The sequence below is a fragment of the Phodopus roborovskii genome, unplaced genomic scaffold (genome assembly GCF_943737965.1).
Source record: "Phodopus roborovskii unplaced genomic scaffold, PHOROB, whole genome shotgun sequence".
In the NCBI taxonomy this organism is placed as follows: Eukaryota; Metazoa; Chordata; class Mammalia; order Rodentia; family Cricetidae; genus Phodopus; species Phodopus roborovskii.
The window spans coordinates 1,163,264-1,175,770 of record NW_026126646.1 but is presented as its reverse complement, the minus strand read 5'-3'; the positions used below and the strand labels follow the sequence as shown (position 1 = coordinate 1,175,770).

The window sequence follows — 12,507 nt, the reverse complement described above, 5'->3', positions numbered from 1 at the left end:
CAATTCCCTATTCTGTCCTCTGTGGGCACTGCACTCACTTGTACAAAACCACACTCTGATAGACACATAAACATATAAAGTAAAAAGTAGGCGTGGAAAAGATGGCTCAGTGGTTAAGAGCACTAGCTGCGCCTGGCGGTGGTGGTGCATGCCTTTGATCCCAGCACTTGGGAGGCAGAGGCAGGTGGAATCTCTGTGAGTTCGAGGCCACCCTGATCTACATGAGCTAGTTCCAGGATGGCTTCCAAAGCCACAGAAACAAACAAACAAACAAAAACCAAGCATTAGCTGCTCTTGCAGAGGACTTGGGTTCAGTTCCAAGCACCCAGATTAGGTAGCTCATAAATGACTAAATCCCAGTTCTAGGGGATCCAACACTATCTTCTAGTGCCCGTGGGCACCTGTACATCTGTACATAAAACAGGCATACGCACATATAGATTATCATTGAAATTTGGCAGCCCATATACTAAAATTGAAATGAGACAGAAATTAACATGGCCCCTGTGCAAAGAAGACACGCAAATTTGAGAAGCAATACATACTTAAAAATAAGATTTTAAAAGGCAAGAATTAAAACCTTAAAAATGCAATAAACTTTTGTGTATTGTTGCATGGTGCCATTCCTGGGGAGACCTGAACAAAAACTTACTCCTCTCAGACTGGAAGCCAAGCAGAGACCAAACATCCACCCAAATCCAACTTGGTAAACCAATTTGTAACACGAAAAATAAAAGATCCAGAGACTGATATTGGGTGGGGTTCAAGTTTCAAGCTGAAGATCAGAAAAGCAAAGCAGCTGACCACTAGCTCTCACCTCTACCTCAGGCTGAAAGGGCTGATCCAGAAGCTCTCACCAAGCCTCAGACTGCTGCCTCTCCTCAGTGTGGCTGGAGAGAATCCCAAGACTGAGCCTACTGAAGACCCTGCTCCTATCTTCTGTACCTCTCTAGTGCTGGGATTGAAGGCGTGTGATACCAAGTGCTGAGAGCAACTTTGTTTTCTGTGAGCTGTTTTCTCTTAACACTGGATCAATTTCTTATAGCCAGTGGCCTTGACTGAATAGAAATCTGTCTACCTCTTAATCCTGAGTCCTGGGGTTAAAGGTGTGCACCTGGTTTGTATGCTGACTTTGTTTTCTGAATTCTCAGGCAAGCTTTAATAAATCATAAATAATATATTACCACACCAAATGGGTTTTATTGGGGTTACTTATGGGAGCATGGGTGAAGTTACAGGAACAGCAATGACTCAAAGACAGCTACCCATATCACCAAAACCCATCTGGAATGAGTATGAGTAACAGAAACCTGGAATGCACTGCACAATCTCTAGGCAGTTCAACAGGGGAGAATGTTCTTCCCTGCAGCTCACTGGGTCCATGCCTCTTCTAGGCAGCTCTGCAGGCCTTACTGCCTATATATGCTTGGGAAGGGAGGGGCCTAGTGAATCTGGTTGGTTTCAAGAACGTCCTGAAGACGTTGAAATATTTACCTCCTGAGCTTAATCAGTTTATGATGGGAGATGTCATTCTGTAAATATGTTTCTCATACTGGTTAATGAATAAAGCACTGTTGGCCAGTAGGAAAGCAAGATAGGTGGGACTAGGAGAGAAGGAGAGAGGAAGTAATAAGGAGGAGTCAGCATGGGGAGACTGGAGAGAGCAGAACACCAGCCTGCTCTCCGGTAAGATGAGACCACATGGAAATACTTAGATTGATAGGAATGGGTTAATATTTAAGACAGAGCTAGCCCATAAGAAACAAGTACCTGGCCAACAACATTATATCAAATACAGTGTCTCAGTGTGATATTTGGCACCGCAGTGGGTAGAATGGAACTATTCACCTTCCCTTAAAATATACAGTTACTTCAACTCTGTTTTGACATTCCGTGTCTTTTGGTTTTGGTTGGTTGGTTGGTCGGTTTTGGTTTTTCAAGACATGGTTTCTCTGTGTAACGGTCCTGGCTGTCCTGGAACTCACTCTGTAGACCAGGCTGGCCTCAAACTCAGGGAGATTTGCCTGCCTCTGCCTCTGGAGTGCCGGGATTAAAGGGATGCACCATCACTGCCCCATCTTAACATGCTGTATCTTTTTTTTTTTTTTTTAATGTTTTTTGAGACAGGGTTTCTTTGTAGCTTTGGAGGCTGTTCTGGAACTTGCTCACTAGACCACGCTAGTCTCAAACTCATAGAGATCGCCTGTCTCTACCTTCCAAGTGCTAAGATTAAAGGCGTGCTATACTATTACTCTGCAACACACTGTATCTTAAGACAGGTTATAATGTTGGAGGAAACTGCTACACAATAATGATATGTTTACACATGTGTGTGGAGGTCAAAGTGGTATCTCCCACTATTCATTCCCAACATATTCTATTATTTTTGTGTTTTCTTTTGCTTTGAGTCAGTTTCTCTCACAGAACATGGAGCTGAGGAATACATGATGAGTTTTCTTTTTTTTTTTATTTTTTAAAATGGTGTTTTACCTGCATGTATGTCTGTATGGAAGTGTTGAATTCTCCTGGAGCTGGAGTTACAGGCCACTGTAAGCTACTATGTAGGTGCTGGGAATTGAACTCAGGTCCTCTGGATAAGCAGCCTGTGCTCTTAACCACTGAGCTATTACTCCAGCCTCTTGGTGAATATTCTTAGCAGCCAGCATGGCACCTCATGACCCTTTGCTAGCCAGGAGGCAGGAAGCTGCTAGCTCTGTTCCAGCTTGATTGCCCTGTGTTCTACATCCTAAGTGTGCGGTGTCTTTAGCAGTGTAGTGGGTGGGTGATCAAAAGCAGTACAATGCGATGGCACCCCCATTGTTCTGGAGCCTCTGTGGCTCCCTGGACAATGGCTCACAGGGAGAGAGCCTGCACCTGACAATGGGAGTTTTGCTTAAAGATCTATGGCTGCTCGGAGTACCATATCCATCCATAAAGAGTACTTCCATTCAAACTTGTTAACTTTAATTAATGAAGTCTAGACTGGCTAGACTGACAAGCCCCAGGGCTCTGCCTACTCAGCACTTTGACTACAAGCTTTTACATGGGTACTGGGGAGCCAACGACCAAGCTCCCAACTCTCACAGTAAACATTTTAAAACACTATGCTTATATTCTGAAATACCCAGATCACCCTTACTCTTGATTCCACAGACTGTATTTTAGTCATATCTGAGGGACATGGTAGTTAGGAGATTATGAATCCTCAAGGCCAAAAATATGCCTTATTCATGACTATATCTCCAAAGAATCCAGAAGGTTACTGTGCTTTCTGTGTGTGAGCAAAAGTTCAACAAATATTTGCCAATGCAGTTTACCAATGAGTCCTCCAAACTCCCCTGTGAACATACTGATGCAAAAACACACATTCATTATTTTTTATGTAAATATTGATGCTTAAACAAATCGATAAAAACTGTTCGTGTTGCTTGGTATTCAAGATGGAAGAGTATAGATTATGTTTTTTTAAAGTATGTTTAAGGGCTGGGTGGGAAAGGAATACAGAAGATTAAGATATGTTAGTGTGAAATAGTGGATACTTTTTCTTATTTTTCCCAAAATTTTCATGTAAGTTTTAAAGATTTATTTGTTTTGTTTTATGTGTATGTGTTTGTCTGCATGTGTGTCTGATCAGTATGTACACACAGTGTCTGCAGAGTTTAAGAGAGGGCACTGGATCCCCTGGAACTGGAGGAGGACTGCCTGCCATGTGGGCGCTGGCGACCTAACCCTGATCCTCTCTCTCTGAAAGAGCAGCCAGTTCTCTTAAGCACTGAGCCATCTCTCCATCCGTTGTATTATTTTATAGTTTAAAATTACAGTAAATTCATCAACACAGTTGGGCTCTCAACCACCCCGAGAGCTCAGTTAGGCAATCTGCATCTCTAGGCAGCAGAGTTACTTTAGATTAGCCTTGGCCCCACACTATGCCCAGGAAGTGAGGAACATTTGTCATCTGACAGTCCCACACCATCTCCCCACCTTGAAGGAGTGAGCATCTGGTGTATCCGTGAGGCTGTCAATCATAGTGTTTTATCTCTCCCTCTGAAGTAGGGGAGGCATGTGACACACTGAGGACCAATTTGAGTCTTTCCCTTAAACTTTTGCATTAGTAATGAATAGAAGACAAGTTGGCTTGCCAGCTGCCCAGCTCTAGATTCTAGCTTCTATCTTTCCTTCTTCCTTGTTTTGAGACAGGGTCTTATTTCGTAGCCCTGTCTGGCCTGTAACTTGCCAAGTAGACCAAGTTGGCCATAAGCTTACAGAGGAAGGTGGTTGCCACCATTCTCTTCCAAACTTTATTCATTTTTGCTATTGTGTGTGTGTCTTTGTGCGTAGCAGGAGGGGAGCATGCACACCATACAACATGAGTGCACAAGTCAGAAGACAACTCTGTGAAGTCTGTTCCCCTTCCATCTTTATGTGAGTTCTGGGAGGGTAGGGGTGGGTAGAACTCAGGTTATCTGGCCAAAGTGAGAAGAACACAAGCTCAGTGCCAGGATGGGCACCAGCTACATGGCTCAAAACAAACTCAGAAACAGAATAAAACAGTTAGAACCAGACTGTGACATTTGTGTTGATTGTCAATGAGACAGGTCTAAAGTCACCCTGCAGACAAATCTGTGACCATGTCTGCAGGGTGCCACCAAGACGAGGTGAGTTAAGTGTAGGCGGCACCCTCCCAGGCGCTGTAGTCCCAGACTCATACATAAAAAGGAGAAAGCAAGCTGAGCACCTATCGTGGATGAATAGGGATGGGGAAAACAGGCTGATGGATGTTGATTCAGGGAGAAATCACTTACAACAGAGACAGATGACTGCCAGCAGGCTCCTGTCCCAAGGATGCCACGGATGCTATCTGTCTCAGACCAGGAACCAAGAGAGCACCTCCGGGGTCCCTGACCCGGGTCACCTCTGTCTGCAGCTGTCCCCACCCACAATGGGCGTGGTCAGTGCAACAGGTGCAGGGGGGGGGATAATTATCTCACTACACGCACCAGCACCAGTTGCTACTTCCTGACTGCCTTGCGGCTGTGACGTGACCATCTGCCTCCCAGTCCCACTGCCTCCCTGTCACGATGGACTGTCGAACAGTACAGTGACATAAGCCCTCAGATGTTTTCATCACAGCAACACGAAGCAAAGAATATGCAGGCTGAAGGTGCACCTCCGTGGTGACACACTTGCTTAGCATGCCCGAGACACTGAACTTGACCTCAGCACCACAAAAGGAGGGGGTAAGCCAATTTCCAAAAAATCTAAATGAAACAACTATTAATTAACGAATACTATAGCAGACAAAGCTAAGCGTGGTGGCTCACACCTGTAATCCCAAGAGGCTGAGGCAGGAAATGTGTCATGAGTTTGATGCAAGACTAGACTTCATGGTTACGTATTGACCTAAGGCTAGCATGGGCTACGGAAGTGAGATTCTGTCTCAGACATGCTAACACACACACACACACACACACACACACACACACACACACACACCACACCCCTACCTCACAAGGGCTGGATAGATGGCTCACTGGGTAAAACCTTCACTATACAAGCATTAAAGACCTGACCTGAGTTCTGGTCAGGCCCCCTGAACCCATATAAGGCCAGACAAGGTAGAGCTTGAGAGAAGCAGAGACCTGAGAATCCCTTGAAACTCGAAGCCAGCTTACCTGGTGTACACCCAGCTCAACAAAAGACCCTGTCTTGAACAAATTGACTGACACTCAAGATTGTCCATTGAGGCCAGGTGGTGGTGCATACCTTTAATCTCAGAACTCAGGAGGCAGAGGCGGGCAGACCTCTGTGAGTTCGAAACCAGCCTGGTGTACAAAGTGAGTTCCAGGATAGCCAGAGATACACATAGAGAAACCCTGTCCCCCCCAAAAAAAAATAGGAGAGAAAAAAAGATTGTCCTTTAATATGTGCATCACACACACACACACACACACACACACACACACACTTTTTTTTTTAAGTGAGACAATTACCTTTCATTCTGGTCCCTATGCATGTGATCAGAGGACAGATATTTGGAGGCCAAATGCACAGGGGGACAGAGACTGGTGGGCCTGTTCCATCTTCCTCAGGTGTGCCTTGGCAAAACTTCAACCAGTTTTCCTTTGGAGATGATAAGGAATTATTTAAAATGAAATTTTAAATCAAAATTGGAAGCGTTTTGTGGATCGGTGAATATACACGTCTTGTGTCCCGAGTAGGGTGGGTGAACATCTGGCTAGCCGCCAGCCTGCTCCCACAGTGTTGGTCTCCACAGTGTCTGGTAAGTAGGTCCCTCACCACATCACAAAGCCCTGATGTACACGCCAGGAGTCGGGATAAGGAAGTGAAGCCTCATGCTTGAGGCGGGTTGTTTGCTAGACCTGCGTGTTTGCGCGGATGTGCTGCGTCAGACTGAAGGTGCCGCCTCATTCTCATCACGATAAAGGCGGAGCAACGGAGGTCTCATTGGATTCATGCACTCAGCCTGTTTCCTGGGAACACAGTCTATCGATGGTTATTGTCTAAATAAGGACTGAAGAAAAAGACAATCCCTAAAGGCAAATGGCCTCTATGTGAGTGAATGCTAAAACAGCCACCACGCCCCCTAGCACGGAGCTAGCTGAGTTTCATACCTGCAGATGCTGCAGGACCGTCAGTATCCGGAGAGGCTGAGGAGATCAGGGCTCCTTCCTGGCCACTGTGAGGGACAGACTGCTCAGCAGTGTATGAGAAACAAGCCCAGAGCCTGCCCCTACTATCTGTGACTTTGCTCTGCATGTCCCCCTCACAAGATGGTGGAGACTGTCAAACTTCCTTGAGTCTGCACCTTCCTGGGCCACACGCTTCTTTTGCTAGAGTCCATTGTGATTATTCAACTAAGGACTAACTTTGCCATCTCACCCGGCACACTGGGGCAGCCAGGTTTTATCCTGCCCATCAGAGATTGTCCAATCTAAATGAACTTTGTAGTTTTGTTTCTCCACAACCCAACCTCTTTGTTTCTTCATTACAGTTATTGTGGGAAATTGCTTCCCATTGGCAGTACTGCCTCCCAGCTGGTTAGCCAGAGAGGCCTCCTTTTCGGAGTTAAATAGTAAAGAGTGAGGGTGCGCATCCAGGCCCGGATGCCTGCTAACGAAGGGCTCACACAAAAGCTCCTGCAGAAGGCACAGGCACAGTGCGGGGATCTGAGATTACCCACTCTTTACACACATGCTGCACGACAGCCAGTAATGACTGTTAATTATTTAAGCAATGCACGTTATAGCCAACACGGGCCATTTTTTTTTTTAAGGAAGCTACACTCTTGGATCTTCTGTTGAAATCATTTTAATTAATATAAGCTATAGAGCTCAGAGAAATATATCATTATACTAGCAAAATAATATTTTGGGTTTTTTTCTATTATTTTTTTCCTCTTTAAAAAAACGACCAATTAGGTTATGTCTGGAAACATCAGGCAGTATTTAAAAATTGCTTCAGCAGGCTTCCTTTTATGACAGCAAAGGGAGGGCATGAAATGTTGACAAAATTTGTGCATGCAAACGCTGTATGTGTGTACGGTATATGCACACATGTGTAGGGGTGTACATTCCCATGTGTGCCCAGGTACAGGCCAAAAGAGGACAGTGGGAGTCCTGTTCTATTCTCCACTCTGTTCCCTTGGGGCAGGGCCGCTTACTGAATCTAGAGCTCATTGCTTTTCTTGGAGCCTGGCAAACCCCAGGATCCTCCTGCATCTACTCTGCACAGCACTGGGACTTCAGGCTCATGCAGCCACACCATCTATTTATGTGGTTGCTGAGGATTTGAACTCTGGCCCTCCTGCTTGTGCTCTGGAGCCATCTCCCTAGCCATGGTGACACAGCCCTGACCTCCTGGTCCTCCTACAGCAGCAGCCTGCACTATTCCTGGCTTCGGGAGCTGCCCTTGCGCCCCGATCTTCCTGCCTTCACCTCCCAGGGGTTGGCCTTCCTCGTGCGCACTGCCACGCTCCGCTGAGAACGTCAATTCAAAAATCCACTCTTGCAAGGCTCTCCTTGTCCTCTGGACATCTGTGATGCTTACAATAGTGTCTTTCAAAAGCTTTCACACTATTTTTAAAGAACCACAGAAGGGGCCGTGGTTTTGATGTTATTCTCATATTCTAGGACTGTTGTCACTTGTCTGGGACAACTCACAGGCCATTCTATCACAGTCTAACCTCTGACAGTGTCTCCCCCTGAGGCCAGCAACAGTGTCCCCCTGAGGCCAGCAACAGTGACTCCCCGAGGCCAGCAGTGTCTCCTTTGCAGGTGTCTTTTGCTGAGCCTGTTTTGCTATTCATTCATTTTATACTTAGGTCCCATGTGACCTTTCCACTTTATACTCGGTTAGCATGTGACCTTCTAATCATACATACATACATGTGATTGCCAATGCTACATGCATCCTTTGACTTTAATTCAAGCACAGACTGCTTTACTTTCAAAGGTTGGTTTTGTTATTATCATTTAATTTTTATTTAGTTTATGTCCGCGTGTGTATCCCTACAGGTCAGAAGAGGGCATTAGATCCTACTCTAGATGGCTGTGAGTCACCATGTGGTTGCCAGGAATTGAACTCAGGACCCCTGGAAGGGCGGGCAGCCACTGCTCTTACTGCTAAGGCATCTCTCTAGCCCCATATTTTATTATTTTTAATGATGTGTATAGGTACATGTGTGCTGGAACACTCTTGGAGAGCAGAAGCATCTGTTTCCCCTGAAGCTGGGGTTAGATGTGTTTGTGAGCAACCTGAAGAAGGTGCTGGGAACTGAACTTGGGTCCTCTGCAAGAGCTACACACTTTTAACCACTGAGCCAGCTCTTCAGGCTCCAGACACAAACTCTAGCCTACCAGTCACTCAAGGAACAGTCACTGAGTACTTCCCAGGCGCATGGCACCCTGGGATGCAGGGGTTAATGGGTTGAGTCTTTAGATTGTCTTTGCCCTTATAGGGGGTACTGCATCTGCCAATGAGATGAATGATGAATAATTCTTTGTAACTGTAGCTAAGTGCTAAAAGCTGAACTATTTCTAGGAAGATGACTTTGTATTAGGGTCAAGGCTCTGTCAAGGCCCTTCACCCTTGGGAAATTGACATTTAAGTTTACACTTGAATTGGATGTGGTAGCACTAAAGAGGCTGAGGCAGAAGGATGGAACTCAAGTCATCTTCTTCACAGCATAACAAGTTGGCAGGCAGCCTGCACTATATGAGGCCTCAGAGCAAGGCAAAACAAAGCAAAAAAAAAAAAAAAAAAAAGTGCCCAAAAGAAACGAATTAAAGTCTAAATCTTTCATTTGTTCATTGTTTGTTTAGAGACAGGGTTTCTCTACACAGCTCTGCCTGTCCTGGAACTTGTTATGTAGACCAGGCTGGCCTTGAACTCAGAGATCTTCCTGCCTCTGCCTCCCCAGTGCTGGGATCAAAGGTGTGCGCCACCACATCTGACTTCAATAAAAGTTTACACTGGGTTATAAATTGGGGATTAACTAAGCACATAGGTAGAAACAGACAGTGGGTCAGCCCTCCAGAGATCATGAGGAGGAGAGGAAAAGAACGAAGTGGGCCACAGACTGTAATTCCGGTACTTGAGAGGCAGAGGCAGGTGGATCCCTGCGAGTTCCAGGGCAGCCAGGGCTACACAGTGAGACCCTGTCTCCAGACGAAAGGAAACAAAGCAACACAATGGCACCACACAACAGCCTCAGAAGGCAGGAGGCTGTTTGTAGAGTGATGGAGAATGAGTCCCCAAGGGAGCTGCTCAGAGGTTAGGTCCAGGTCTTAGGGATTTTAGAAGCTGTAGTGGGATATTCACTTTGTCTCCTTCTGTGGCACTGACCACGCCCATTGGGGGTGGAGCCAGGGGCGGAAGTGACCTGGAGAACTAAGTCGGAGGAGAACACTCTCTTGCAAGCCTCACAGAGCCTCACCGGGACAGGAGGACTCCTTCCAAGGAGGCATTCTTGGAAGCAGGAACCTGCTGGTGTTCACCTGTCTATGTTGTGAGTTATTTCTTCCTGAATAAACATCTGTTCGGCCTGTTTATCCTGATCCTTATTAAACTGCCATAAGAAGCCAAGCTACCCTCCTGGTCTATAAAGAGGACCACTGAGGTGTGCTGGTTAGAATGACAATGCCTTCCCTACCAGGTTCAAATGTCTGAACACTTGGGCCCCAGTTAGGGGGAATCCGCTTGGGAAAGATTAGGCGGTGTGGCCTTGTTGGAGGAGGGTTCTGAGGTTTCAAAAGCCCACACCATTCATAGCTGTCTATCTCAGCTCATGCATCAAGATATAATCACCCATGCTCCCTGCCAGCATGGCCATGGGCTCTAACCTCTGAAACCATAAGCCCCAAATTAAGCATTTTCTTTTATAAGTTGCCTTGGTCACGGTGTTTTGTCACAGCAACAGAAAAGTAACTAAGGCAGGTGTTTAAATAAGGATATTACATCATTAGATTTATTCTTAAATAGACAACTATGGAGAGTTGGTTGTGGGTATAGCAAGTATAAGGCTCTAGGTTCAAACCCAGTGCCACACACTACAGTGAGGGAAATGGGCGGCAATGGAATAATACTGTACAGCAATTGTGCTGTTAGAATGAGAATGGCCTCTGCGGGCTCAAATGTTTGCATATTGGCCTCCAGTTGGTGGAACTGTTTGGGAAGGATTAGGAGGTGTGGCCTTATTAGAGGAGGTGTGTCACTGGGGGGGGGTGGGCTTTGAGGTTTCAACGGCCTTCTGCCACCCCCAGGGTGCCCCGACTCCTTGTGGTTCACGATGTAAGCTCTTAGAGCTGGACATATGATTCAGTGGTTAAAAACACAGGATGCTCTTCCAGAGGACCCAGGTCCCATGCTCAGCATGGACATAGTGGCTAATAACTGCAAACACACAGACATAGGTTAAGATAAAACACTCACTAGCATAAAAATAAATCTTTTGGGCTGGAGAGATGGCTCAGAGGTTAAGAGCACTGGCTGTTCTTCCAGAGGTCCTGAGTTCGGTTCCCAGCAACCACATGGTGGCTCACAACCATCTATAATGAGATCTGGTGCCCTCTTCTGGCCTGCAGGCATACACGCAGGCAGAACACTGTGTGCAAAATAAATAAATAGGGTTTAAAGAAAAACCTTTTTAAAGAAAGTTTTTGAGACAGCATTTCTCTGTGTAGCCTTGGCTGTCCTGGAAGTTAACTATGTAGACCAGGCTGGCCTTGAACTCAGAGACCCGCCTACCTCTGCCTCTCAGGTAATGGGATTAAAGTGTACAACACCACTACCCAGTTTGTTAATGTTTTAACACAACAATAGAAAAGTCATTAACACAGCAAACCCTCTAAACTTTGCTGGTGTGGGATCTTCCTTTTCCTCCCCCCCCCCCCTTCTTTCAAAAGGGCTAAAATCATCAGGCTTCAGGCTGTGGGAAGCCAGTCACTCTGCCTGGTGGGGCTGGATCAACAGGGTTCTGAAGCAGATTAGGGTAGGATTACTCCACACATTTCCACCTCTCTTTAGCCCAGGGGCTAGTCAGCCATATTATTTTCCTAACGATGAATGGCATCAGTGGAAATCCACTGGTTCCCTCCAGGAGTCATGACCACAAACGTTCAAGTGGCCAAGTGTCCTGCGGCCAAGCCCCAAACTATGAGGCAAGGAAGCGTACTCCAGTCAAGGGAAGGAAGTGTGAAGATAATTCTCAAGAATACTACTGCAGTGTCTGGAAGCACCAGTGATCAAGGAACCTCCTATTCCTTTTGTTGTTGCTTTCTAGGATGGAGGAGAAGGAGTAGGCATGGAGAGACAGATAACTCAGTGATTAAAGGTACACGGTCAAGTCTCATGATCTAGTTCAATACACAGTGGACAGAGAGATCCTAACCCTGAGTATCCTGACCGCCACACGCAATTGAAGCTCAAGTATACCCTGCCATCTAATATGCTCACACAGAAAACACACATATCCTAGGTTGCTTCTGAACTCAGTATGTGGCTAAGAATGACCTTAAACTCATTCTCCTGTGTAGCTAAGGATTGACCCCCCCCCAAAAAAAAAACAATTTCTATTTCTCCTGCCCTATTGCTCAAATGCTGTTTTGTTTGTTTGTTTTGTTTTAGAAAAAAGCCTATGTAACAACCCTGCCTGTCCTGGAACTCATTTTGTAGAGCAGGCTGGTCTTGAACTCAGAGAGATCTGCCTCCCAAATGCATTAAAGGTGTGAGAAACCACCACCCAGCTTCAAAAGCTGGCATTTAATAGGCACGTGTGCCACCACACCTGATTCATGTGGTAATATAATTATTTGCTGATAAAATAAAATCTCACCCTTTTTAAAAACTTCATTAATTTCTAGTTTATGTATAGGTTTCACTTGCATGTTTGGCATGCGCTATGAGCATGTCTGGTGCCTGAAGAGGCCAAAAGAGGGTACTGGATCCCCAGGAACTGGAGTTAAAGAGCAGCCAGGTGGGTGCTGGGAA

At 45.9% G+C, this 12,507-nt stretch overlaps 1 pseudogene; it reads left to right on the top strand.

Moving 5' to 3' along the window:
* Nucleotides 1–449: 449 nt before the first annotated feature.
* On the top strand, nt 450–549 carry LOC127213562 (uncharacterized; annotated as a pseudogene).
* The last annotated feature ends 11,958 nt before the right edge of the window (nt 550–12,507 follow it).